This window comes from Phacochoerus africanus, chromosome 16 (assembly GCF_016906955.1).
Source record: "Phacochoerus africanus isolate WHEZ1 chromosome 16, ROS_Pafr_v1, whole genome shotgun sequence".
Classification (NCBI taxonomy): Eukaryota; Metazoa; Chordata; class Mammalia; order Artiodactyla; family Suidae; genus Phacochoerus; species Phacochoerus africanus.
The window spans coordinates 54,414,609-54,439,763 of record NC_062559.1 but is presented as its reverse complement, the minus strand read 5'-3'; the positions used below and the strand labels follow the sequence as shown (position 1 = coordinate 54,439,763).

The window sequence follows — 25,155 nt, the reverse complement described above, 5'->3', positions numbered from 1 at the left end:
CCTTGGCATTTCCTGAGTGACGGGGAGTGCCTTTTTCATCGGCAAGGAACCCTTCTTGTGCACACCTGAGCTTATGCTAATGAGGTGACCACACCCACCAACCTCTGGGAAGGTGGGGAGGCTGGAGATGAGCTCTGTAAAAACTCTTGAGCAGGATTTCCCATTGTGGCACGGCAGAAACGAATCAGACTAGGGTCCATGAGGATTAGGGTTCAATCCCTGACCTCGCTCAGGGGTTCGTGGACCCAGCGTTGCCATGAGCCATGGTTTAAGTCGCAGACATGGCTCGGATCTGGTGTTGCTCTGGCAGGCAGCTCCAGCTGGCAGCTGCAGCTCCAATTCAACCCCTAGCCTGGGACCTTCCATAGGCCACAAGTGTGGCCCTAAAAAGCAAAACAGAACAGGAGATCCCATCGTGGCTCAGTGGTCCATGAGTCTGACTAAGAACCATAAGGTGGCAGGTTCGACCCCTGGCCTCTCGCAGTGGGTTAAGGAGCCGGCGTTGCTGTGAGCTGTGGTGTAGGTTGCAGATGTGGCTTGGATCCCGCATTGCTGTGGCTCTGGTGTAGGCGACAGCTACAGCTCCGATTGGACCCCTAGCCTGGGAACTTCCATATGCTGCCAGTTCGGCCCTAAAAAGTCAAAAAAAGCTGCAGTTGTGAGCTGCACCAGTGGCAACAATGCCAAATCCTTAACCTGCAGCACCACAAGGGAACTTCCAGGCAACTACCCTCAGATCACACAGAGAGAGCCTGTCTCAGGATGGGATAGACTCAGAGGAAGCAGAGCAGAAGGTGGATCTAGGTGACTTATTGGAGCCCACCGCTAAGACTGAAATCAGCTAATATGCTCAATTTGTGTGCTCTTCAGCCTGCATGAGTCAAATGATTCCCTTTCATTTCTTTCCTTTTTTTCGGCGGGGGGGGGGGATCTCTTTTGGGCCACACCCACAGCATATGGAGGTTCCCAGGCTAGGGGTTGAATTAGAGCTGTAGCTGCTGGCCTATACCACAGCCACAGCAACACCAGATCCAAGCCACATCTGCGACCTACACCACAGCTCATGGCAATACCATCCATAACCCACTGAGCGAGACCAGGGATCAAACCTATGACCTCATGGATGCCAGTCAGATTCATTTCCGCTGAGCATGGGGACTCCTCTTTTTCATTTCGTTTTCTTTTCTGTTTCTTTTTGCTTTTTAGGGCCGCACCTGGAGCATATGGAAATTCCCAGGCTAGGAGTCAGTCAAATCAAAGCTGCAGGTGCCAGCCTACACCACAGCCACAGCAACATTGGAGCCGAGTCACATCTGCAACCTACGCCTTGGCTCATGGTAACGTCAGATCCTTAACCCACTGATCAAGGCCAGGGATTGAACCTGCATCTTCATGGATACTAGTTGGGTTCTTAACCTGCTGAGCCACAATAGGAATTTTTGGCTGCTCCCGAGGCATGAGGAAGCTCCTGGGCCAGGGATTGAACCCTATACCACTGAAGTGACCTGAGCCACAGCAGTGACGACCCCTAGCCTGGGAGCTTCCATATACTGCACGTGTGGCCCTGAAAATAAAAACAAAACAAAACAAACAAAAAAACCGCACAATGAAATATTATCTCACACTTATTAAGACGGTTTTAATAGATATTAAAAACAACAACAGAAGTTCCCGTTGTGGCTCATCAGGCAAAGGACCTGAAGCAGTCTCTGTGTGGACACAGGTTGGATTCCCAGCCTCACTCAGTAGGTTCAGATCTGGCATTACTGCAAGATGCAGTGTAGGTCACAGATGCGACTCAGATCTAGTGTTGGAGTGGCTGTGGTGTAGGCCTGCAGCTGCAGCTCCAATTCGACCCCAAAACGGGGAACTCCTATATGCCACAAGTGTGACCATAAAAAGGAAAAAAATAGAATCAAATAAATAACAACAAGAGAAAATAGCAAGTGTTGGAGAGGATGTGGAGAAATTGGAATTCTTGTGTAGTGTTGGTGAGAATGTGACATGGTAGAGCCACTGTGGAAAATAATGTGAAAGTTCCTCAAAAAACTAAACACAGAATTACCATATGATCCAATATATACCCCACATAAATGAAACCAGCATCTTGAAGAGATATTTATATACCCATGTTCATAGAAGCATTATTTGCAATAGCCAAAAGGCGAAAGTTAACCCGGAGTTCTCGATGTGGCTCAGCAGTAATGAATCTGTCTAGTATCCGTGAGGGTTAGGGTTTGATTCCTGGCCTCACTCAGTGGGTTAAGGATCTGGCGTGGCCACAAGCTGTTGTGTAGGTGGCAGACACAGGTCAGATCCAACATTGTGGTGGTGTAGGCTGGCAGCTGTAGCTCTGATCCGACCCCTAGACTGGGAACTTCCATATGCTGCAGGTACAGCCCTAAAAAGCAGAAAGAAAGAGAGGGAGGGAGAGGGAGGGAAGGAGGGAGGAAACCCGGGGGTCCACTGAGGGACGACTGGATAAAGAAAATGAGGCATAAACATACAATGAAATATTTTTCAGCCTTACACGGGGAGGAAATTCTGACATATGCCACAACATGGATGAACCGTGAGGACACTGTACTAAGTGGATTAAGCCAGTCACAAAAGGACAAATGAGGGGAGTTCCTGTCGTGGCTCAGTGGAAATGAATCTGACTAGTATCCAAGAGGATGCAGGTTTAATCCCTGGCCTCACTCAGTGGGTTAAAGGATCTGGCGTTGCCATGAGCTGTAGTGTGGGCCGGTGGCTACAGCTTCAATTCGATCCCTAACCTGGGAACCTCCATATGCCGTGGGTGAGGCTTTAAAAAGACAAAAAAAAAAAAAAAAAAGGAAAGGACAAATGCTGTATGATTCCACTTACATGAGTCCCTAGAGCAGTCAGATTCATAGACAGTGGAAAACGGTGGTGACCAGGGGCTGGAAGCGAGAGAGAACGGGGAGTTATTGTGTAACAGGTACAGGTTTCAGTTTTGCAAAAGCTGAAGTGAGTTCTAAAGGTGGATGACAGTAACGGTGGCACAACAAAGTGAGTCAAAGCTTAATGACACGGAACCACACGTCTAAAAAAGATAAAGGTGGTAAAACTTATGTTCCCTGTATGTTACCGTTAAAAAAAGAAAGGAATTCCCACTGTGGCTCGGCGGGTTAAAAATGGACCAGCATCCATGAGGATGCAGGTTTGATCCCTGGCTTTGCTCAGTGGGGTGTTGCTACAAGCTGCAGCATAGGTTGAATATGCAGCTCAGATCCCGAGTTGCCGTGGCTGTGGCACAGGCTGGCAGCTGCAGCTCCGATTTGACCCCTAGCCCAGAAACTTCTATATGGGAAGGGCTTTGGGTGCAGCCCTAAAAAAAAAAAAAAAAAGAAAGAAAGAAAAAAGAAATTTTTTTTTAAAAAAAGAAGCTCCTGGAGTTCCCGTCGTGGCTCAGTGGTTAACGAATCCGACTAGGAACCATGAGGTTGCGGGTTTGATCCCTGGCCTTGCTCAGTGGGTTAAGGATCTGGTGTTGCCGTGAGCTGTGGTATAGGTCACAGATGCAGCTCGGATCTGGCATTGCTGTGGCTTTGGTGGAGGCCGGTGGCTACAGCTCCGATTCAACCCCTAGCCTGGGAACCTCCATGTGCCGAGGGTGCAGCCCTAAAAAGCAAAAAATAAAAAAAATAATAAGAAGAACAATTCTAAGACAAATATGTAGAAATTATGGCCAACCATCAGAAAAACAACGGATTACTAGACACGGAACACTAGACGCGGGCCCTCTCTGTTATTCTAGAAGTTCTAGGAAAGATTACCTTCGAACTGACAGGACATTATAAATCAACAATAATAAAGAAAAATTAGGAGTTCCCGTCATGGTTCAGTGGAAACGAATCTGACTAGCATCCACGAGGACGCAGGATCCATCCCTGGCCTCGCCCAGTGGGTTAAGGCTCTGGCATTGCCGTGAGCTGTAGTGTAGGTTGCAGATGCAGCTTAGATCCCACGTTGCTGCGGCTGTGATGTAGGCCAGAGGCTGCAGCACTGGTTCAACCCCTAGCCTGGGAACCTCCATATGCTGCAGGTGTGGCCCTAAAAAGACCAAAAAATAAAAATAAAATAAAAAAAATTTTTAAAATTACCTTCCCCTGACATACTCCTCCAGTCTTCTCATTGTGGCCATAAATATCAGTCTTTGAGGTTTATAATTTTGCTTGAAGCTTTTCCCTCTGTCTAACCATGACCCTAAGTTCCAGGACTATGCTACCAAAGCCTAGTAGAGATTTTCCACCAGTTCTTCAAGCCAGCAAGTCCAAACGCGTTACCTTCGTCTCCTCAGAATTCTCTCCTTTAGATCTTACCGTTTCTGCCAGTTGCAGCCCTATTTCCTCCAAATCCTGCAGGATTTTCCTCCTCCATCTCCCGAGCCCTCATAGCCACCCGGTGACCTGGTCCTGGCATGTCCCTTCTCCACATCTCATCTCTTCTACCCATCCCCATGGTCACTACCCTCGGTCCAGTCACTGCTAGACTGCCAGCAGAATCCAAACGCGCTCTGGTCGCAGCCTTCTCCCCTCCTCCCCAAGAGAAGGAAGCTATGGCGCAAAGAAAGCAGAATAGGAGGAAGAAAGGGATGGAAACCGTATTGGAAGTTTTTCAATAACTTGAAAATAAAATCAAGAGATTCCTGGGAGTTCCCGCTGTGGTGCCATGGCTTAAGTATTCAACTGCAGCAGCACTGAAGAGGTTCAAGTTGGATCCCCAGCCCAGCGCAGTGGGTGAAAGGATCTGGCATTGCCACCAGTGAAGATGAGGACAGATGTGACGTGGGCAGAGCAAGGACAAACTGAAACACTCAAGCACAAGGCTGGAACCCAAGGACAAGCGGAACTCACAGGCGTCATTCCGAAAGTCTCCAAACTCAAGGAAGCGCGTGTCCCCCAGGAGGAGTCGGAGCCCTCCCCTGAGGAAGGAAACACAGCACTGGCTCCGGAGTCAGAAGCTGAAGGAGGCTCCAGTGGAGGCTGGAGAGGCAGTGAGCCCAGAGGGGAGCCAGCAGATAAAGGCAGCAGGGGCCGGAGGTGCGAAGGTGCCTCCAGCCCCTCGCCAGTCCGCGGAGAGGAAATGGGGCCAGGGTTCCACTTCCGCCTTCCGAATTCCACAGCAGAGGTCCTGGCGGCCTCTGCCAACCTGGACCTGTGCAGGAAGGGAATTCTGGGAGTCTAGCGCCCGCGATCCAAGCTGCTGCAATGGGATACACCCTACCTTTGCTGGGAGGCCCGTTGTTCTTTCTCTGGCTGTCAAAAAGCCGAGGAACAAAAAATCTCCAGCTCAAGCAATTTCCCCTCTTTAACATTCACTGTGTGTTTTGTTTTGGAGCAGAAGTGGAATTATTCCCGGCTGGCGGCTGCCGGCCTCTGGTCTGGATCCCTGGGTGGGTCCTTTGCTTCCCTTCGGAACCCACCAGCACCCTCTGCCCTTCGGCCTTTTCTTCCCAGAAGTGGATTGTTCCCTAAACAAAACTCAGTTGAATCTCTGACAGTCACCAGTGCTTTGATAAGTTTGGGAAGTAAAGCTAATTTTTAAGGCCTTAATTATATTACTATTATGTTTCACAATATATGTGTATGTTCTAGGTCCCAGAAAGTGTTTTTATTGGCTTCTGTTTGTTTGTTTGTTTGGCTGTTCCCAGAGCATACAGATGTTCCCTGGCCAGTGGCCGAACCTGTATCACATCGGTGACGGCATCCCATCCTTAACCCTCTGTATCACCCGGCGGGGGTGGGGGCGGAGGGAAAATTAAACCACAAAATGTACAGACAGTTGATGCAACCATAAAGTATTTTATTCACATAAAACATGGACACAGCACGGCGTAAATACTCAGATATTTGCTATTACGTTAATTCATAATGTTTTGTGGGTGATTACATAGAAAACGCATATTACAAAATATTCCACACCCACAGTTTTTTCACAGGAACAAAGGTTGGGTCTAGACCATAATGGAAGTTTTGGGTTGAATTTCTAAGTGGTTGGTTGTGGAATTTCCCCGTCTCTTCTCATTTGTCCCTTCATGTTCCTCTGATGATCAAGGACCCGGAAATGCCAAGCAAATGCCTTAAGGAAAAAAGAAATCTAGCAAAGCGCCAGCTCTTTCGCAAAACAGCGTTCTAGTGGAAAAGCCAGCGTGGTGGCAAAGTCGGAGTTTAATTTCTCAGTGGAACAGAGGGTGGCAGCCCTTTGGGGGATCTTGCAGAAGCGTGTAGCTGGGAGCCGCCTTCCCCCCACCCGGGCGCAAGGATGCCTTCTTGGAGTTTGAGCTCCATTGCCTGGGAATCAGTCCCTTCTCCTTGTTTAGGCTTTAGGCGGTCAGCGGCCCCAGCCCAGTTCTGTCGGGGACTCCAGTGTCAGTTCACAGGTTAGAAAATCAGCTTCGCCTCTGCCGCAAACGCATCCGACTGTAACTCTAAGCAGGCCCTGGGCGCCTCCGAGCCTCGGCTTCCCCTGCGTGAAACGCAGACCGTGGAAGATGGGCTACCCGAGGGCATCCGCGGCGCCAGCCCAGGGTTCCAAGTGCAGAATCACGGCTTGTAGGAGGCCTCCTCAGCGAGTGAGTGGGTTCACCGGTTCGGGGGGCAGGAAGCCAGGACGCGGGGGTTGGCGCCACTGTGGGCCGGAGATCAGCACGGCGCCCTCCGCAGCGCTCTGTTTACTGTGAGAAATGAGAACCGTTCTGTGCTGTATTAAAGCAAACCAGGGAGTTCCCTCGTGGCTCAGCCGGTTAAGGATCCGGCAGGTGTCGCTCCTCTGCGGTGAGTTCGATCCCTGGCCCTGGAATTTCCGCCTGCTCCGGGGGCGGCCAGGAAAAAAAAAACCATACCAGTATGTATCAGGAGATCCCGTGGATATCATGTCAACTTTTAGCGTAAAACTGACGACATCAATAAAACTGCATGCCTCAGAACTTTTCAGGGACCACCTGCCATTCTTTTCTGCCTCCAGGGTCACTTCCACGGAGCCTGTCCCTTTGGGGAAGTGTTTTGTCTTTAGGAGAAAGATGCTCTGGCGCCCTCTGGTGACGCATCCAAGTAGGGCACCACTCGCCTTCCAAAGACTCTCACACCAAAATCCTGTTTTTGCCATTTGCGTCCTATGTTAGCCTGCTTCTGGATGATTACACGTACTGACAACTCTAAGAACCCCAAAGTACTGGTTATGAGAGTCCGTGTTGGAAATATGGACTCAAGGCAAGATTAGACCAGAAGCACTAATAAACTTAACTCGGCAGGACTGCCAAGTCTTGGTGTTGGCTCATTTCATAGGGAAAAAATACCTTGGAGAGATGGTGGCTAACAAAGCATGACTTAACAGCCAATCAGGTCCTCACAGCCTAACCCCTCTTCATTTTTTTTTTTTTTTGTCTTTTGTCTTCTTAGGTTCACACCTGCAGCATATGGAGGTTCCCAGGCTAGGGGTCTAATCGGAGCTGTTGCTGCCAACCTATGCCAGAGCCACAGCAACAGCAACGCCAGATCTGAGCCATGTCTTTGACCTACACCACAGCTCACAGCAGTGCCGGATCCTCAATCCACTGAGTGAGGCCAGGGATTGAATCCACAACCTCATGGTTCCTGGTCAGATTTGTTTCCACTGTGTGACGACAGTAACTCCCTTTTTTTCTCTCTCTTTTTTTTTTTCTTTTTAAGGCTGCACTCATGGCATATGGAAGTTCCCAGGCTAGGGGCCTAATTGGAGCTACAGCTGCTGGCCCATGCCACAGCGACAGCAATGTGGGATCCTTAAGGTAGAGATGAGATTTACGCATTTTAAACAAGACCCCGAGGTGACTGCTGGGCAAGCCAAGATTTAGAAATTGCCTCATAGACCTGTGACTTCAGAGACATGATGACAATCATGATACCCTCTGTCCTCATAACATGTTTATGTTTCTGCTGCCACTTGCCCACCCCACTGCCAACATGACTGCACAGCTTAGATCTGAGCACCAGCCAGGGTGTACAAGCATGAACCTCCTGGCTTCTGTCCCAGGAAATAGATCATAAAGTAAGTTTCCCAGCTCTTTCCTGGACCCCTTTTTTCATCCATCAGGTTAGTGTTTCTGAGTAAGACTCTTGGCTGAGCAACATTAAATTATAGCCCTACCACTGCAATGAAAATGTCAAGGACTGGAGTTCTGGTCATGGCTCAGCGGAAATGAATCTGACTAGCATTCTCGAGGATGCAGGTTCGATCCCTGGCCTCGTTCAGTGGGTTAAGGATCTGGCATTGCCGTGAGCTGCGGTGTGGGTCACAGATGCAGCCCCAATTTGGCGTTGCTGTGGCTGTGGTGTAGGCCAGCAGCTGCAGCTCCGATTCAACCCCTAGCCTGGGAACCTCCATATGCTGCGGGTGCGGTCCTAAAATAGCAAAAAAAATTGAGCACCTGCCATTTCTTTTGACAGAAATTGTGCAGTCAGGGGCCTGAAACCCACCTTGGAGGTCAGGTACTCAGTGTTGGGAAGGACACGGAAGTCCAACTTCTCACCCAGGGCAGGAATTGCATCCCTCACACTCTGTGGGGACATTTGTCTTAGATGCTGACTGCTGCAGCTCTCTGCCCTTGGACCAATTTTCAGGTGCACTTTTCATCTGAGTATCAAGTGCCTCCTCACCCAGCAAGGCTCCGAAAAGAGGTGGCGAACAAAACAGCCTAGGAGGCACTAACACTGGTCGCAGGTGTTGCGAGTGCTAACACTCACGGGTCAGCCTCTGAGCAGCGCAGTCCAACATCCCAGCCGCAAGCCAGACATGGCCGCCGAGCGCCTGAAAGGTGGCTCATGCAGAAGGTACTCTAAGCGTGGAATTCTTACTATGCCACTGTGGACTCACAGTAAGAATGTAAAATATCTCATTGATACTCGATAGATAGAATACTGAAATGATAATAGTCTGGATGTACTGGGTCAAATATAATATACTATTTAAATTAATATTACTTGTTTATTTGTCCTTTGCAAATTTGGCTACTAGGCAGTTTAAAGTTATATAACATGGCTCAGCTGCTGCTGGTCTGGACGTGTGGTATTTATCGGATGGTTTCCATTGAAACTAACCTTTTGGGGGCTTAACCACTTCCCTAACATGGTCTTCCTGGTTCCATCTAGTTCTCTCCCTCCTTGCCAGCCCTATCCTATTGCCCATAGAGTTGGGTGACACAGGACAGCTCTTGCCAGAAAGTCTTGCTAGAGTGCCCCAGGTTGCCCACTCCAGGGCCACATCACTCTGGCTGTTAGCAGATCCATCCTTCCTCCCTCCCTCCCTTTCTTTTTTCTTTCCTTCCTTCCTTCCTTCCTTCCTTCCTTCCTTCCTCTTTCTTTCTCTATTTCCCTCTTTCTCTTTCCTTCCTCTCTCCTGCTTGCTTGCTTTTTTTATCTTCTTAGGGCTGTACCCGAGGCATATGGAAGTTCCTAGGCTAGGGGTCAAATTGGAGCTACAACTACCAGCCTATGCCACAGCCACAGCAACTCAGAATCCAAGCCGTGTCTGTGACCTACACCACAGTTCATGGCAACACCAGATCCTTTAACCCACTGAGCGAGGCCAGGGATTAAACTGGAGTCCTCATGGATACTAATAGGGTTCGCTACTGCTGAGTCACAACAGGAACTCCTGTTTTTTTTGGTTTGTTTGGTTGGGCTTTTTTTGGTTGCCCTGGGCATGTGGAATTTCCAGGTGAGGGATCGGATCTGAGCTGCAGTTGCAACCTACACCACAGCTCTGGCAACACCTGATCTTTAACCCACCACGCCAAGCTGGGGGATGAATGTGCATCCCAGTGCTCCAGATCCTGCTGCACCACAGCAGGAAATCTATCTCTTTTTTTTTTTGGCTGCACCTGCCTTATGTGGAAATTCTGGGGCCAGGGATCAAACCTGTGCCACAGCAGTGACCCGAGCCATAGCAATGACAATGCCAGATCCTTAACTTTGAGCCACCAGGGAACTCCAGAAGGTTCTTATATATAAGCCAACATAGGCTTCCCTGAGACAGCTTTCTATGAGAATAAATGAGTCATAGTTAATGACTAGCTAGTAGCACATTTATGTTATTATTTAGTCAACTTCCTAGTGCTACTTATTTGGTCTGCTTTCAGGTTTCTAAAATTTGTATTATGGTGATCATCCTTATGGTTAAATCTTCATACACAAATTAAATACTTTCCTTTGGATAAAGTCTTAGTAACATAAGACACCATTCTTTTTTTTTTTTGTCTTTTTGCTATTTCTTGGGCCGCTCCCGCGGCATATGGAGGTTCCCAGGCTAGGGGTCGAATCGGAGCTGTAGCCACCGGCCTACGCCAGAGCCACAGCAACGCGGGATCCGAGCCACGTCTGCAACCTACACCACAGCTCACGGCAACGCCGGACCCTTAACCCACTGAGCAAGGGCAGGGACCGAACCCGCAACCTCGGGGTTCCTAGACGGATTCGTTTCTGCTGCGCCACGACAGGAACTCCCTGCTGCCGTCATTTAGATGAGGCATGTTCTACCATCAGTGCAGCCCCAGCCACATACAGTGCACCTGACATGCATACAGGATGTGTCCAGTAGAGCCTGCATTTGTGAAGCCTCATCTGGTCCAACGCCGAAGTAGAGAAGGAAACCGAAGCCCACTTGATTTACCTCTCTAAACAGTTCGCTGGATTTTCGCCTCATCCCTGCACTACCTTCCATCGGCTCTAGAATAAGCTCCGGATTGTACAAATCTGACTCGGTCGTACCCTGTTTAAAATCCTTCAGTAGCTCTACTAACTAAGGATCTCCCTGTGCTTTAGCAGAGAGTTCCCTGTGCTTTAGCAGCTTAAGGATCCAGTGTGGTCACTGCAGTGACTGGGGGTGCTGGACATGCCACAAGCACAGCCAAAAAAACCCCACATAAATAAAGAGCCCAATATTCTGGAGTTCCCTGGTGGTTCAATGGGTTAAGGATCCAGCATTGTCACCGCTGTGGCTCTGGTTACTGCTGCGGTGCAACTGGATCTCTGGTCTGGGAAATTCTACATGCTGTGGGTGCAGCCAAAAAATAAAAAAATAAAAAGGCCCTAATCTTATCGTGGTTTATGAGACCGTTCTGTGCAAAGCCTGCTTGACCAGTCGTAGCTCACACAACTCCAACTCACCAACCACACCAGCTATTTGGCTAGTCTGCCAAATCCTCTTGTGCCTCAGGGTCTCCACACCTGCTGTTCCTTTTTCCTAAAAGGCTCTTCTCTATCTATTTATTTGTCTGACGATTCCTTATTCATATTTAGTACTTACCTCAGATACCTCTGATTCTTTCTCCCTGTCACCTCACTGTCTCTGCCAGGGGACACACAGTCCTCCTTGCAGCTCTTGGAATGGCTTATCACGACTTCCTCACTACGCTGCGTGCTCCTTGAGGAAAGGGGCCACAAATCATTAAATTTTATCCTCATTATTATTCTTTTTCTTTTCAGGGCTGCACCTGCAGCATATGGACATTCCCAGGATCGGGGTCGAATCGGAGCTGCAGTGGCCAGCCTACACCACAGCCACAGCAACTCTGGGCCTGAGCCCCATCTGCGACCTACACTGAAGCTCACAGCAACGCTGGATCCTTAACCCACCACATGAGGCCAGGGATCAAATCCATATCCTCATGGATACTAGTCAGGTTTTTAACCTGCTGAGCCACGATGGGAGCTCCTTACTAGTCAGGTTTTAACCTGCTGAGCCACGACGGGAACTCCTTTTATCCTCATTATGTATCCCAGTGCTCAATAAACGTTGAATAAATGACAGCCATGCTCCGGGTGACTGTGTTACGTGACGAGCTGTGAGAAATTATGGTTTCCCCTGATTTCCTGTAGGGTCGTGACCAGGAGTCCTTGGTAAGCTGGAGAGAGTGTGGGAAAGCTTCACTCTGACCATATTACTAGACGGTCCCGGGAAACTGAGTCTTCACCGTGGGTTTTATTCCTCCTCTCTCTTCTCTACACATTGTGTACTTCATTGTGGCTTCAGTGATTCCCAGGAGTTCTCACTGGGACGCAGTGGGTGAAGGATCTGGCACAGTCATGGCAGTGGCTGGGGTTGCTGCTGTGGCACCGGTTCCATCTCTGGCCTGAGAACTTCCGTATGCTGTGGAAAAAAAACTGACTCCCAAACATCCACTTGACTCCAGATAATACCATAAGCCAACCATGGTAATTCTATACTCCTCGCTACTGTGTGGTTCACAAATGGGTTTGTGAACAAAACCCGGTTAGTGGGACGGGAGAAAGACCCTGAGGACGGAAGGTGGCTCTGAGAGATGGCCCTCCGTCCTGAAGAAAAGCCACGGGGACAGGTGCCTCCTCCCATGGCGTCTCGACATTGTTATTTCAGAACATGACACACACAAGTGCTGAAGGTATCCTGCCACCAGCCTGAAAATGAGCCAGTGTCAAGGATAGCAGAAAGGCCGGAACAAAACAATCCTGAAAAGAAGCTTAAACAGCTGAATCAACCAATCCTGATTCTTGCTACAGAATGGGGGTTAATTGTTAATTATTGCAATAGGTAATAAATTTCCTTCCTGTTAAGCCAGTTTAAGTCATGTTCATGTACTTTAATCTGGAACCAAAACATGTTACCTGATATAGTTCTTCAATTCCCATAATCATTCCTAAAATAACTGCTACATAATCCTCAACTTTCTAATCCCTTTATTAGTCTCTGAATAGCTTAATGAATCAGATAAGCTTTGGATGCTCTAAAACCGAGCACTACAAAGGGGAAAGTGATATGACCAGGAATTCTTTAAGTATTTGTTTTCTTTGTATCAGTTTTACACATGGCTCTTAATTATGGACGACGCTCATCTGAGGGGCCAGGCCTCGTCCATCACTCCTACAATGGGCCACATTGTTCGTTTCTATCCAGCTTTCAGTCACGGTTTTTCCTTCTTAACTGCAACCAGATTTTGTTTACAAGAACACCTTAGAGTCCCGGAGTTCCTGCTGTGGCTCGGTGGGTTAAGAACCCGACATAGTGTCTATGAGGATGCTAGTATGGTCCCTGGCCTAACTCAGTCGGTTAAGGATGCGGCATAGGTCACAGATGCGGCTCGGATCTGTTGTTGCTGTGGCTGGGGCACAGGCTGGCAGCTGCAGCTCCGATTCGACTTCTGGCTGGGAACGTCCACATGCTGCAGGGAGAACCATAAGAAGAAAAAAGAAAAGGACGGATCCTTCGAGCCTCCTGGCAGTCACAGTACCCTCAGCTATAAGAGCAGGTTTGACTCCTCCATGGGTAACCCACTGCCCCCGGTCAATGGTCAGCTTGACTAATCCCGTGACTGAATTCTGGCTGGAGAGACCACGAGGGGACGTCTACTGGGAGGCTTCTGGGAAGACGTCTCTCTTTCCTAAGGCAGACATCATCCATATTCCTCTTATTTCCCTGTGGGAATGTGGATTCCAGAATTACTGCTGTCATTTTATTACAAGCCTGAGGATGAAGCCAACACTAGGGATTTCAGAAGAGAAAGATGAAAAGAATCCAGGCCCTTGATGGTACCTTGAGCTGTTGAATTGACCAATGCTGAAGTCCTCTTCTGCCTTAGTTGAAACTTTTAGCAATGAAAGAGAGTGCATTTTCTTTCTTCCCTTTTCTTTCTTTCTTTTTTTGGCCGCACCTATAGCACGTGGAAGTTCCCCAGCCAGGGATGGAACTTGCACTGCAGTTGCGACTAACCTGCACCACAGCTGCAGCAAAGCCAGATCCTGAGACTGCTGTGCCACAAGGGAACAATAGTGCATTTTCTTATTTTTAAGCCAATGTGATTTAGACTTTCTGGCATTTGCTCTTAAAACATCCACATGGGAGTTCCCCTTGTGGCTCAGTGGTAACGAACCCCACCAATATCCATGAGGATGCAGGTTTGTTCCCTGGCCTCAGTCACTCAGTGGGTCAAGGATCCAGCATTTTGGTGAGCTGTGGTGTAGGTCACACATGTGGCTCAGTTCCCGTAGTTCTGTGGCTGTGGTACAGGCTGGTGGCTACAACTCCGATTTGACCCCTAGCCTGGGAATTTCCATATGCCATGGGTGCAGCCATAAAAATAAAGACAAAAAAAAAAATCCCCATGATACATCTCCAGCATGGGGGAGGGTGCCTTGCACTTAACCATTTATTATTTTCCTTATAGCCCTAAGTCATTTTTGTGTATTTCGTTTGCTGGTTGAAAATCAATTTCTCATTAAGCATCTGATATGTGGGGGATGTGACTTGAAAAGGACCTTTCGGGAATCAGCTGTTGTTCAGTTCTCCTCTCCAACACAAATCAAATGGTACATACTTGTATTAGCCAGGATAGGGTAGGGTAGGATGCAGTAACGAAGCCTAAATCTCAGTGTCTTAACCTACGTCAAAAAAAAAAAAGTTTCTCTCTCACCCTCATAAGTTTTGATGAAGGTGTGCCAAGCTCTCCTCTATCTGGCTCTTTTTTTTTTTTTTTTTGCTTTTTAGGGCCGCACCCAAGGCATATGGAGGTTCCCAGGCTAGGAGTCTAATCAGAGCTACAGATGCCAGCCTGCACCACAACCACAGTAATGCAGGATCTGATCCGCATCTGTGACCCATGCCACAGCTCACAGAAACGCTGGATCCTTCACCCACTGAGCGAGGCCAGGGATCGAACCTGTAACCTCATGGTTCCTAGTCAGATTTATTTCCACTGTGCCATGACAGGAACTGCAGAATCCAGCTTTAGTCTATACAGAAATGCTGCCCTCTCAGCCTGGGCTTCCAAGGTCACTGTGACACGGGGGATGGCACAGGGAGCTAGCACACCAGCTATTAAGTATTTCTATCCAGACGCAACACACATTACTTACATTCACCTTTCTTTCTTTTTTGTCTTTTTAGGGCCGCACCTGCGGCATATGTACTAGGAGTCAAATCGGAGCTATAGCCGCTGGCCTACACCACAGCCACAGCAATGCAGGATCTGAGAACTTCTGCATGCTGCAAGCATGGACAAAAGCAAAAAATAAATAAGGCAAAGTTATGACCGTCCCTGTTCTGTGACTGGTCATGGGGTGGAAGCAGGTGGGAACCACGGCTGCATTCTTCCAGATCGGCTTCATGTTTTTCTTACCCTCCACAAGCACCTCAGCAGGATGGGTTCTCCAGCTGGTAGAGTGACTCAGACCTTCTTTCCTACGGTGTCTGAATTCTTAGTGGTTTGCTTTATTGTGCTGCTACAGTTTCCCACTGACTAGGGTAATTGGCCAGTTGAGTACGATGGGGCACTCAGTGAATCCTCTCAGCTCCAAACATAGTTCTCAGCCTTCCTTGGGTGGCAGCACCCCAACTTCTCCCTGACAATCAGGATCAAGGACCCATCAACACAGTAGCCTCACTCCCTGCATTCCTCCATTGGGCGCTAGGACCACCAAGGTCACAGGACAAAAAGCAAAAATTCTTCAAGGGCGTGGTGTAATAGTGAGAGGGACCACTCCCATCTCCCACGCTTGGTGCCCAGAATTCTGACTGGCTATAAAATAAAGTCACCCTATAGGAACCATGAGGTTGCAGGTTTGATCCCTGGCCTCGCTCAGTGGATTAAGGATCCAGCGTTGCTGTGAGCTGTGGCGTAGGTCGCAGACAGGGCTCAGATCTGGCGTGGCTGTGGCTGTGGTGTAGGCCAGAGGCTACAGCTCCGATTAGACCCCTAACCTGGGAACCTCCATATGCCTCAAGTGTGGGCCTAAAAAGACAATCCATGAGGACACAGGTTTGATCCCTGGCCTCGATCAGTGGGTTAAGGATCCACCATTGCTGTGAGCTGTGGTGCAGGTCACAGACTCGGCTCGGATCTGGCACTGCTATGGCTGTGGTGTAGGCTGGCAGCTGCAGTTCCGATTGGACCCCTAGGCTGGGAACCTCCAGGTGCTATGGGTGCAGCCCTGAAAAGACACAAAAAGCAAAAACCATACCTCAATTTACAAACCGTCAGCCCAACTTCACAGGGTGGTATCTCCCAGCTGGGGTCAGGACTGAGCCTTTGGGAAGTGACACCGCTGTTCTATCAAACCTGCTACTTCTGGAGTTCCTGTTGTGGCTCAGCGGTTAACGAATCCGACTAGGAACCATGAGGTTGTGGGTTCCATCCCTGGCCTTGCTCAGTGGGTTAGGGATCCGGTGTTGCCCTGAGCTGTGGTGTAGGTTGCAGATGCAGCTTGGATCCCGTGTTGCTATGACTGTGGTGTAGGCCGGAGGCTACAGCTCCGATTAGACCCCTAGCCTGGGAACCTCCATATGCCGCGGGTGCAGCCCAAGAAATGGTAAAAAGACAAAACAAACAAACAAAAAACCCCAGCTACTTCTGTGTAATGGAGCATGTGGTCAGATCAGTCAAGTTCATGGTACTGGGTGCAGTGCTCCACTTTTGTACCATATGATGCATCCGTGGTCTGGGGAACGCGGTGTGGACTGGGCTGGGGATGAATTAGCTACTCCAAGAACACAGGCACTGGTGGAGCTGGCAAAGCAGAGGCTCAGAGATCTCGCCACTGATTTTCCAAAACGTATCTTCCCAAGCCCCTGACCACCTGAGCGCTGTCCACGTGTCACTGCAGTGCTGCACCTCGGGATGCCTCTTCTTCCACACGACGTGGACAACCAGATGCAAGACCCAGAGTTCTGCCCACTGGGGCTTCACCACGGTCCTTCTGGACCATGCTTCAGTGGAGCACTAGGGTAGCAGCCCCCCTGCTTCCAGCAAGTGATGGCATCAGAGGCAGATCCATCAATAAATCTAGACTAGGAGTTCCTGTTGTGGCTCAGTGGTAACAAACCCGACTAGTATTCATGAAGACTTGGGTTCAATCCCCGGCCTTGCGCAGTGGGTTAAGGATCCAGCATTGCCTCAGGCTGCAGTGTAGGTTGCAGACAAGGCTCGGGTCGGGTGTTGCTGTGGTGTAGGCTGGCAGCTACAGCTCTAATTTGACCCTTAACCTGGGAACTTCCATATATGGCAGGTGTAGCCCTAAAAACAAAAACAAACAAACAAACCTAGCCTGTGTTTTTCCTTTTGTATTAGCTGGCCATCTAGAACTCCACAGAGGCACTGGCATGGACCAACAAAGAGGTAAAAAGCAGGAGGAATGACAGCTTGGAGGCTGTGCCACCTGTTTGTGCAGCTTCCTCGTGTCTTCTGGACCAGCTAATGAGACTGGGCACACCACTTCCATTTTATAAGAAATCTGCTGTGCATGTGCAAATTTTTTTTTCTTTTTTTCTTTTTCGGCCTTCCCACAGCATATGGAGTTCCTGGGCCAGGAATCAGATCTGAGCCATAGCTGGAATCTACGCCACAGCTGTGGCAAGGCTGGATCCTTTAACCTACTGTGCCAGGCCAGGGATTGAACCTGCGTCCTGGCGCTGCAGAGATGCCGCAGATCCTGTTGCACCACAGCGGGAACTATTGATATTTTGATGGAACACATGCCACTCAGTCATGATGGGTAGTTTGAGTCACAGGTATCTGTCGAGGGTGGGGCCTAGTTATCCAGGAGCTTTTTGTCTTTTTTTTTTTTTAGGGCTATACCTGTGACACATGGAGATTCACCAGGCTAGGGGTTGAGTCGGATCTGTAGCCAATGGCCTAGGCCACAGCCACAGCAATGCCAGATCCAAGCCGTGTCTGTGACCGACACCACAGCTCATAGCAACGGATCCTTAACCCTGAGCAAAGCCAGGGATCGAACCTGTGTTCTCATGGATGCTAGTTGATTTGTTTCCATTGAGCCACACTGGGAACGCCTTTTTTTTTTTTTTAATAGACAATAGTGGAAGATCTTTTAGGAGCTGGGTCCCTACAATGAGGCCTGCATATGAGCTCTCAGGGAGAGAGCTGGAGGGTAGACATCCTAACCCGACTCTTCTCCCGCTCTCTGGTCTCCTTCTCGGTTGGCCACGGACTGAACACAAGTGGATTCCAGAGAACAAAGGTTCGTTGGTGACTGCACACCACGTATGTCACCGTCCCAGGGCACAAACAGGCTGAAGGGTGGAGGGCAGACCTAGGAAGGCACATCAAAGCCGTCCTGCATATCAGTGAGCAGAGTCCAGGGGGAGGCAAGGGAATTAAGAATAAAAGGAGGAGCTCCTGCTGTGGCCGTACTGGGCTACATATCTGACTGTGAGAGTTCGAGCCCCCACCCAGCACAGTAGATTGAAGGGTTCAGTCCCTGGCCAGGGAACTTCCATATGCCTCGAGTGCAGCCATACAAAAAAATAAAAAATAAAGTGAAAGATGGTCCCATTTAAGCAGGTAGGGGAGTGACGAGAACATGGGAGGAGGGGTCGGCAGAGAGAAAGACACGGGATCTTGTAACTACAGGCCAGATGTGCGTTACCGGATGTTTAAGTGGGAATGCTAGAGTGAGATGGAAAGACAGAAGGTATCTGTCAGAGAAGGAAATGGCTTAAAAGAACAATTTTATGTGAGCTCTTAGTCACGACAAGGTTTAGAGGAGTGCCGCCCAGCGGAACTTTCTGGGACGACGGACATGTCTCTGGGCTCTCCAGTCCTGTGCCTGCTTCTACCGCATGTGGCTACTGAGCTCTCAAAACATGGCTCATGTGACAGAGGAAATGATTTTTAATTTAATTTAATTAATTAATTAACAGTTTTGGCCACACCCATGGCATACGGAAATTCTGGGGCCAGGGTTGGAACCCACACCACAGCAGCAACCCGAGCCACAGAAGTGACAATGCCAGATCCTTAGCCTGTTGAGTCGCCTGGGAACTCCTAAATTTTTTTTGTTCCGCCCACTGCATGTGGAAATTCCCCTGCCAGGGATTGAACTCATACTGCAGCTGCGGCCTGTGCCACAGCTGTGGCAAGGCCAGACCCTTAATCCACTGCACCATAAGTGAACTTCCGAGAACTCCCAATTTCGATTAATTAATTTTAATTTATATACCCAAACGGGGCCAGTGGATCCTGAATTGGACAGTATAGTTCTAGAGCGTGGTCATGTCAGCTGTTTTATTGGGAGGTGCAATCTAGAGGCAGCAAAGAATGATGGAAAAAAAGAAAAAAGCATACCATGTGTGAGGTACCAAGCTGGTCCCAGCTTCACAAGAAAATGCAGCTGTCACACAGACATCTCTGGAGGTGCTGCATGGCACGCGTGTACTTGGGACACCCCACTAAGAAGAGGAAGGAAGGCGCTCTTGCTGTGCCTCAGCAGCTTAAGACCCTGACATAGTGTCTGTGAGGATGTGGGTTCGATCCCTGGCCTTGCGCAGTGGGTTAAGGATCCGGCATTGCCATAAGCTGTGGCGTTGGTTGCAGATGCGGCTTGGATCCAGTGTCACTGTGGCATGGCCAAGAGGCCAAAAGGCCAAGGTTAGGAGGCAGGGTCAGGGGATCCAAGTGAGTCTGGGGTAATGTATGAACTCAGTGTAGTACATTGTGAGTGACCTTGGGCAGGTCAACTAAGCCCTTCAAGACGTAGCTCCCTTTGTACAATGATTGGCAGGACATACCTCGTATGCTGGCTCAGACGATGCACCCACATTCCCCAGTATTATTATGAGAATTTTGTAGCAATAGGTGAGGCACTATCACCTTGCTATTTCACTGATGGGGAAATCGCGGCTAAGTAAGAGTAAATGAAGTACTTACAAACGGCAGAGCAGAGTTCCGCCAACTCAGTCTCACTCTTTCCACCCTCTCCATTTCCCCTTGAGCTTTCCTCTGAGGACTGAATCTCGAAACCCTAAGAGAGAAAAGGATTCAAGAACTAAAGTGAGTTAGAAGTTATACATGGGGGCAGATATTATAAAGGGTAAAATATGTGTCCAACAACACTGTATAACATAACAATTTTTTTTTTTGTCTTTTTAGGGCCATACCTGCAGTATACGGAGGATCCCAGGCTAGGGGCTGCATCGGAGCTGTAGCCGCCAGCCTACACCACAGCCACAGCAACATGGGATCCGAGCCCTGTCTGCAAACTCCACCAGAGCTCATGGCAATGCTGGATCCCTTTTTTGTGTGTGTGTGTGTGTATCTTTTTTTTTTTTAATTTTTTATTACTCAAATGAATTTATCACATCTCTAGTTGTGTAATGATCATAACAATTTGATTTCACTGGATTTCCATCCCACAGTCCAAGCACATCCCCCCACCCTCCAAACTGTCTCCTCCGGAGACCATAAGTGTTTCAATGTCTGTGAGTCAGCATCTGTTCTGCAAAGAAGTTCCGTCTGTCCTTTTTTCAGATTCCACATGTCAGTGAAAGCATTGGATGTTGGTGTCTCATTGTATGGCTGACTTCACTTAGCATGGTAATTTCTAGGTCCATCCATGTGGCTAAAAATGCCGGTATTTCGTTATTTTTGATGGCTGAGTAATATTCCATTGTGTATATGTACCACATCTCTTGATCCACGCCTCTGTCGATGGACATTTAGGTTGTTTCCACGTCTTGGCTGTTGTAAATAGTGCTGCAATGAACATCGGCGTACGTGTGTCTTTGCGAGACATGGTTTTCTCTGGGTAGATGGCCAGGAGTGGGATTGCTGGATCAAATGGTAGTTCTATATTTAGTTTTCTGAGGCATCTCCATACTGTTTTCCACAAGAGTTGCACCAATTTACAATCCCACCAACAGTGTACTAGGGTTCCTTTTTCTCCACACCCTCTCCAGCACTTATTGTTTGTAGACTTTTTGATGAAGGCCATTCTGGCTGGTGTAAGGTGGTACCTCTGAGTGGTTTTGATTTGCATTTCTCTGATGATGAGTGATGCTGAACATGCAACGCTGGATCCTTAACCCACTGAGCAAGGCCAGGGATTAAACCCACGTCCTCACGGATGCGAGTCAGACTTGTTTCTGCTGAGCCATGATGGGAACTCCCAAGTAAAAGTGTACTTTAAAAGCAGTTTACAGGCAAAGTCTTACAAGCACTCCAAAAAAGTTTGTTCTGAGAATGAATTTATTTCTGTTGACTTGTAGTGATCTGTTGAAGCGTAAAACATAGGACCCATTATCCGAACAGTTTCCAGCGGCAGTTTCATTTGCCACATGAGCACAGCAGGAGAGCTGCTATCGTTGAGACCACACATGCTCTGACTTGTCAAGACCTACCTTTGTGTCGCCTCCTGCCAAGTAACAGGCTCAGCTATCACCGTTGCTAATCCCTTGGATCCGGCTGCCTGTCAGACGGTGAGAGCCCAAGCCACAACTCCCACTGACAGCAAACCTCTTTCAGATCTCAATTCCAAGAAAAAGGCCGAGAGATGGAGGGGTTCATTAAGCCAAGACCTTCCAGAGGCTATGAGTAAAACCTCAGAATGAAAATGAGATGTGAATTGTTACTTTTTTGCACTGTATGTAAAAAAGGAAGATCCAGACTCTCTTAAAAACAGAGTGACTTTCTAGCCTTCAAACTCTCTGAGTAAGGTGATATGAAAGTGATGCTATGTAAGGGAGGTAGACAGAGCTCTTAAAGGAGCCTGGCTGTCCCCAGGAGCACACAGCAGAGATAAGCCATTTCATAACTGAAGACTCTTTCTGTAATTTTTAAATTTTTTTTATTTTTAATTTTTTTTTTTTTTTTTTTTTTGCTCTTTAGGGCCACACACGCAGCACATGGAGGTTCCCAGGCTAGGGGTCCAATCGGAGCTAAAGCTACCGGCCTACGCCACAGCCACAGCATCACAGGATCCAAGCTGCAAATATCTGTGACCTACACCACAGCTCACAGCAACACCAGATCCTTAATCCACTGAGCTAGGCCAGGCATCAAACCTGCAACCTCACAGTTCCTAGTCGGATTTGTTTCTGCTGCGCCACGACGGGAACTCCTCCTGTAATTTTTTTAAAGTTTTTTTTTTTTTTTGGTCTTTTTACCATTTCTTCGGCTGCTCCCGTGGCATATGGAGGTTCCCAAGCTAGGGGTCAAATGGGAGCTGTAGCCATCAGCCTACACCAGAGCCACAGCAACACGGGATCCAAGCCCCATCTGCGACCTACACCACAGCTCACGGCAATGCCGGATCCTTAACCTACTGAGCAAGGCCAGGGATGGAACCCACAACCTCATGGTTCCTAGTCGGATTCATTAACCACTGAGCCACGACGGAAACCCCCTAAAGTTTTTTTTTTAAATTGAGTATAGTTGATTTACAATGTTGTGTTAGTTTCAGGGATACAGCAAAGTGATTCAGTTGCATATACAAGAGATATATTGTTTTTTAGATTCTTTTCCTTTATAGGTTATTACAAAATATTGAGTTCCCTGTGTTATACAGTAGGTCCTTGTTTGTCACCTATTTTATACATAGGAGTGTGTATATATATTAATCTCACTCCTAATTAATATGCCCATCACCTGACTTTTCCTGTAAATCGTACGGGTGCCCTCAGGCGATGGAAGCGGAAGCTGGCACCCATTAAGTGATGCTATTTCCCTGAGATGCTGGAAGGGATGGGAAGGTCACTCAAATGTTAGACTGAATCAGGTGTCCTGGACACCCGGGGTGTCCTCATCAAGGGAAAGGAAAACAGGGGTTCTATGTCGATAAACTTACTCTCCAGCCCTAAATCAGAAGGCGGTGGCAGGGCCAAAAGACACAACAATAATCAACACAGGCTCCTTTCGTGGGGAGCTGAATGGTGGGCCAGCGGCGACGTAAACACGTCCATGAACTATCTCCAAGGCTGTTTTTTTGTTTTTTGTCTTTTTGCTATTTCTTGGGCTGCTCCCTCGGCATATGGAGGTTCCCAGGCTAGGGGTCGAATCAGAGCTGTAGTCTCCAGCCTACGCCAGAGCCACAGCAACGCGGGATCCGAGCCGAGTCTGCAACCTACACCACAGCTCACGGCAATGCCGGATCGTTAACCCTCTGAGCAAGGCCAGGGACCGAACCTGCAACCTCATGGTTCCTAGTGGGATTCGTTAACCACTGCACCACGACGGGAACTCCAAGACTGTTTTTTTTGTTTGTTTGTTTGTTTGTCTTTTTTTTAGGGCCGCACTTGCGGCATATGGAGGTTCCCAGGCTAGGGTTGAATCAGAGCTGCAGCCGCCGGCCTACGCCACAGCCACAGCAACTCGGGACCCAAGCTGCATCTGCAAACTACACCACAGCTTTTGGCAACACTGGGTCCTTAACCCACTGAGCGAGGCCAGGGATTGAACCCTCATCCTCATGGATACTAGTCAGGTTTGTTAACCGCTGAGCCACAATAGGAACTCCCAAGGCTCTTTTTAGTAATAAGGAAAAAGAGCCTCAAGTAGTTATAGTCTAGGTGGTGGCATTTCAAATAAACTTTCCACCAAAGAAGATAGAAATTTTTCTGTCAGAGAAGAAGCACATCTGTTTGTGTCTTTGGGTTCTTATGGCTAGAATGGTGCCTTTCATGGCTACTGTAGGATTCAACAATTTCTGTCATCTCTGCTGATAGTAAAAAGGCTTGATTAAAAAAAATTTTTTCCCCTGGGCTTTCTGAAGTAATTACTTGTTTACCTTTCACTTTCAGTGGTCAAGGGGTGCAAACGCATCTGCTTTGACCTCATATTGTCTTTCGAGGCACTAACCAGCTGTCATCCACAAACAGCTGTGAAAAAAATGTTTCAAAACCGTTACGTCTTTTTTAGACGAATTCTCATTTTTAGCCCCTCTTCTTCTTCTTTCTCTAACATTTGCAAATATCACTTAAGGTTCTGCTCCTTGCCAGTCTTGTGATGTTGAGAAAATCATGTAATTTCTTGGAGCTCGTATTTCTGCACTTGTTTAATATGGATGATAGTAATACCTACCCCACGGGGGTTCTGAAAAGTAAATGAGTTATTATCTGCAAATGTCTTCAACAGGATGCTTAATGGGCTGTAGCTGTGCATAGGATTATTGGATTAAAAACCATGCAAAAGTGACAGCTAAGTTTTCCTGATGACATTTAAAATTTCTCCTTTGAATCTGAAGTGAATATCAAAAGAAAAAGGGAAAGGAGTAAGAAAACATTCTTTCTTTCCTTTTTTTTTTTTTGTCTTTTGTCTTTTCTAGGGCTGCACCCTCAGCATATGGAGGTTCCCAGGCTAGGGGTCTAATTGGAGCTGTAGCTGCCGGCCTACACCACAGCCACAGCAAAGCCAAATCTGAGCCTTGTCTGTGACCTACACCACAGCTCACAGCAACGCTGGATCCTTAACCCATTGAGCGAGGCCAGGGATCAAACCCACAACCTCATAGTTCCTAGTTAGATTCATTTCCACTGCTCCACGACCGAACTCCCCAAATCTGTCATGTTTTGGAACATATTTTAGAAGGAAGTCAATGTCATATGGTGTAAATATTTTTTTTTCAGATTTAGGCCAAGCCTACCTTTTCTGAAATATAGGCACTTTGAATTTTCTTTTGATTTTGAAGAATTTTAAATCAAAGACTTCCAAACATCTAGATTTTTCAGAGAAAATACAAAAAATTATCAGGAAAAAAATTCCTGCAGCATATCCACTTTCATCTGGATCAGAATTTCTAGCTTTTTATCAACTATTTTATAATTTTTTTTTTGTCTTTTTAGGGCTGCACCCAAGGCACATGTAGATTCCCAGGCTAGGGGTCCAATCAGAGCTGTAGCCACCAGCCTACCCACAGCAACTTGGGATCTGAGCCACGTCTGCAACTATACCATAGCTCACAGCAATGCCAGATCCTTAACCCAATGATCTAGGCCAGGGATCGAACTGGCGTCCTCATGGATGCTAGTTGGGTTCATTAACTGCTGAGCCATGACAGGAACTCCTATTTCATAACTTTTTATAAAATAGGACAAACTATTTAACTTGCATGAATCCTGTCATTCTCAAGTAAAATTTTTGTGAAAAAAACAAACAAAAAACCTCATACAATAAGTTTTCACTAATAAGTCTAGGGATGAAGGGAAATCAAGTTTAAAAAATCATCAGCCATAAACATTTAGCAATGGCCTGCTATTTTGCGTAATATGCTAAACAATGGGAATATAATTCCAACTTTCAGGAAACTTACATTCAAAAGTAAAGTCAGAAGAGTGGATTTTGACTATATTTTTTCTATGAGAAAGAACCCTTTTTCTTTGGTAGAAATTTTGGTT

The 25,155-nt window shown here is 47.8% G+C and overlaps 1 long non-coding RNA gene across 1 annotated transcript in view; it reads right to left on the bottom strand.

Annotated features, from left to right (window-relative positions):
• Positions 1-5,859: 5,859 nt before the first annotated feature.
• Positions 5,860-25,155, bottom strand: part of LOC125117693 (uncharacterized) — a 35,918-nt gene continuing 16,622 nt past the window's right edge. Inside the window, exons 2-3 of the long non-coding RNA XR_007132690.1 lie at positions 19,697-19,790; positions 5,860-6,700 (exon numbers count right to left, since the gene is read on the bottom strand). This is a non-coding gene — a long non-coding RNA (uncharacterized LOC125117693). The remainder of the gene's footprint in view (positions 6,701-19,696; positions 19,791-25,155) is intronic.